Raw genomic sequence first — 3,911 nt, 5'->3', positions numbered from 1 at the left:
GGGTGCATGCTGAGGGTGCCTACAGCCCTGAGTTTACCTTTTTAAAGTGTGCACAGTTTGGTTGTGACTAGCAGGGGTGGGTGTACACTGCCTTGCACCCCTCATGGTACATTCACAACAAATGTTGGCTGCTTGGATTGAATTTGACTAGAATCTTGATTTCAAAGCCAAGATCAGAGCAAGAAGCCTAAGAAAAGCTGCCCAGATATGATCTGTGTTCTGTACTGTTGGTCACTCCCTGGGTCATGGCATGAGCTCAGCTGGCATGTAGGAAAAAAGAGGGACAGTCAAAAGAGGTGGGCACACCTTTGCCCATACAGGCAGAGGGCAGAGCAGCACAGTCAGTCTGTTGATTTTTGTTTAGATTTATAATTCATCCAAGTAGTCACTATCACATAATACACAAAGATTATGATAAACAGGGTGTGGTGGCACAATCTCTTGGAGGTTGATACAGGAAGACAGGAAGACGTCAAGTTCAAGTGTAGCCTGAGCAATTTAATGACCCACTCTTTCAAGAAATAAAAAATAAAAAAGGTCTGGCAATGTAAAGTAGTGCAAAGGTTTTGGATGCAATTTTCAGTCAGAAAGCATTATGATAAAGTAGCAGGTTTTCAGTGTATTCCTTCCTATCCCCCTGTTTCAACATTTTGATCTGTCTTCTCACACCATCGTATTTCTAAATATACACCAATACTACTTCTCTGTGCATGTAGGTGTACATGGTGTTTGTGATGCTGCATGCTTGAGACCTGAGTCAGCCCTCTCCTGTCTTTCCCTTATCTCTTCCTGGCCTCTTTGCACTCTGAGGTCCTTGTCCTTCCCACCTATCACTCATTTTCCCATCAGATCCCTGCTCATTGCTCTCTGTATTCATCCATCTGCAGGTGACAAGGCATGGGTCCTGGACACCAGCACAGAGGGACTGCTACATGGGAGGTCCATGATGAAGGGGAATTTTACTTCTTTCTCTTCCTTCAAACTCCAATGAGGTTCGGACACATGTCCTTTCCGAAGCAGGGACTGACATTTTTTCTGAGAACATATATTACCTGAGTGAGCACTGTAGAAGCTAGGGAAAATCTTTTCTTCCCCTGTCATTTCCCTATCATAGCCTAGATATGAGGCCAACATTATGGAACTTATACATTTTCTGTTAACTGCTCAGATTTATTATCAAAACAAGGTTAGAGATTACGGATTGGGTCAATTGGACTTTGGGCTTGCTCAAGAAATGGTCCATTTCCTGGTTGAAGACAGCTGTGCTCCACTTTCAGACATTAAAGAAGTCTCAGGAAAAAAAAAAAAGAAGTCTCAGGGTGAGAAAACATTGAGACATAATTCTGAGTAGAATCGAAAGCAGGGGATGACATAAAATTCTTGGAACATTTTGTTTCTGGGCAGTTGTTAAAAACATCTGATGGTTAATCTTGACTTTCATTTGGATTGGACTGAGAAACACATAGGAAATTAGTAAAGCACGCTTCTGGGTTTGTCTCCAAGGGCGCTTTCAGAAAAGGTTGGCCTGTGGGGCAGGACACTGAGGAGACCTGCCCACTCGAGGAGGCAGCACCACTCGACGGAGTGGGGGCCTGGATGGTAAGAAGAAGGAGAAAGAGGAGGAGGAGGAAGAAGAAGAAGAGGAGGAGGGGAAAAGTCCATCAGCATAGGCTCTTTCCCTCTCTCTCTGCTTCCTGGACACCATGAGGTGAGCAGCTTTCCTCCACCACAACCTTCCTTTATCATGTTTCTACTCCACCACAGGCCTAAAACAGATGGAGCCAACTGACCATAGACTGAAACATCTGAAACTGTGAGCCAAAATAAATCTCTGTTGTTACAGCAATGGAAAGATGACTAATACAATACCTTTTCCTCTATTTCTCTAGCTAAGTCAAACAAAAATTCTAAACATTTTATAGAAAACAATCTATGGAACTCCAAGAAATGGAGAATAGAAAGCACATTGGCTAGGCACCTCAAGACCTTAGAAACAACACAGTGGAAAATTTCATGGGTTTTCCTTTTACCTAATATGATAGTTACTTTTCTCGTTGCTGAGACAAAATACCCAATACCCAAAGTAAAAGGGGGAAAGGTTTATTTGGTTTATAGTTTATAGAGATTTTAGTCCATAATTGGCTGGCTCCAAGACAAAGTGGCAGAGGAGGAATAGTTCATGGCTATGGAAGACAGCAAAAACAACAAGAGACCTTAATAGCATCTCCCTGCCCCTTTTATCTTAATTTAGACTACCTAGCACTCACATCCTTAATCCTAGTGCCCTCAGGCTGAGCCCCACCATGAATCAATCACACACTCTAGATTCAGCCACCTCTGACATAGCCTATGACCACATGAGGCTTTGGGGGGACATCTAGACACAAAACAAAACACCTAATACATCCAGGACTTGTGAAAATTGCAACAGATACAGACAGCAATAAAATGATAGAACTAAACCCAAACAATTACAATAAAATGTCAGTGGCATAAATTCACCAACTAAAAGATGAGATTGTCAGAGTAGAGACTGAACATGCTTGTGAATAATTCATGGTAAAGAAGAAATCTCAAAAAAAATAGAGTAAAAAACACCAAATTGAAAGAAAATGAAAGTATAACACATCAAAATTGCTGAATCCAGCTAAAGCAATGCCAAATGGGATTTGTAATACTAAGGGCATATATTAAAAAAGAGAAAAGATAAAAATGAATAAATAATCTATGATATGATGTCAGGAACCTTGAAAAATAAAATCATCATAAAACAAGCAGAAGGAAATAAATAATAAGGATAAGTACAGAAATAAATGAAAATGAAAGAGAAACATAATAGAAAACCAATAATGAAACAGAGGTGGATTTTTAAAAAGATCAAAGAAGTTGACAAGTGTGTTCTAAAACTGACAAAAAAAAATAGAAGGCACAAATCACTAATATGAAGAATGAAATAGGTTATTACTATGGTTTTTGCAAAGGAAAAATATGGAAATGTTACAAACAACTTTACACACATGCATATGCAACTGAGACAAAAGACCAGCTCCTCAAAACTTCAGTATGAAAGAGTATGTAACTATTAAGGAAACTAAATTTGTAAATTCAAAACTCCCCCAGCCCTGCACATTTGCAGGGTTAAATTGTTTCATTAGAGGATTATACCAGACATTTAGAGAATTAATTCTATTGTATGAATTTTCTTACAGATTATAAGAGGGGGGCAAAACACTTCCCAATTCATTTTATGAAACTTTTATAATGCTGATACTGAAACCAAGAACAATTAAAACAGACAAAACAAAAGAAAAAAACCTTTAAATATCCCCCCTTGAAAATATATACAAATATTCTTAGCAAAATACTAACAAACAGAACTCAGCAATATACAGGGAGAATGACATACTGTGCAGCTTACTCTAGGGATGGGTAGCGGGTCAATATTTGGAAATTAGTGCAATTCACCATATTAACAGTTTAGAGAAGACAAATCAGTGTTTATATCAATGAATACATAAAAGGCATTTAATAGAACTCAACACTTATTCATGATTAAAAACAAACAAGAAACCTTCTCAGAAAATGAGGAATAAAGAATAGCTTCCTTAAGTCAATGACGAACATCTACAAAGATCCTGTATCTAACATTATTCTTAAGAGTGAAAGTCTAGTATTTTCCTCAAAGAGTGAGAATAAGTTAGGGCTGGCTGCCCTCATCATTCCTAACATTGGTGCTGTCAGAGGAGAGAAGCAATGGAAGGGCATGAATGTTCAAAGCCAGGAAAAACACCCCAAAGATGACACAATTATCTATGTAGAAAACACTAAAGAATCTACAAATCAACACAGAACTGACAAGCAAGTTCAGCAAATCCACAGTAATCAAGATGAATATAAAAGTCAGTTGTATT

Source organism: Heterocephalus glaber, unplaced genomic scaffold (genome assembly GCF_053883595.1).
Source record: "Heterocephalus glaber isolate CG9 unplaced genomic scaffold, H.glaber_assembly_v1.0 deba00000347, whole genome shotgun sequence".
Lineage (NCBI taxonomy): Eukaryota > Metazoa > Chordata > Mammalia > Rodentia > Bathyergidae > Heterocephalus > Heterocephalus glaber.
The sequence above is the reverse complement of the archived record's forward strand: the minus strand, read 5'-3'. Positions refer to the sequence as shown.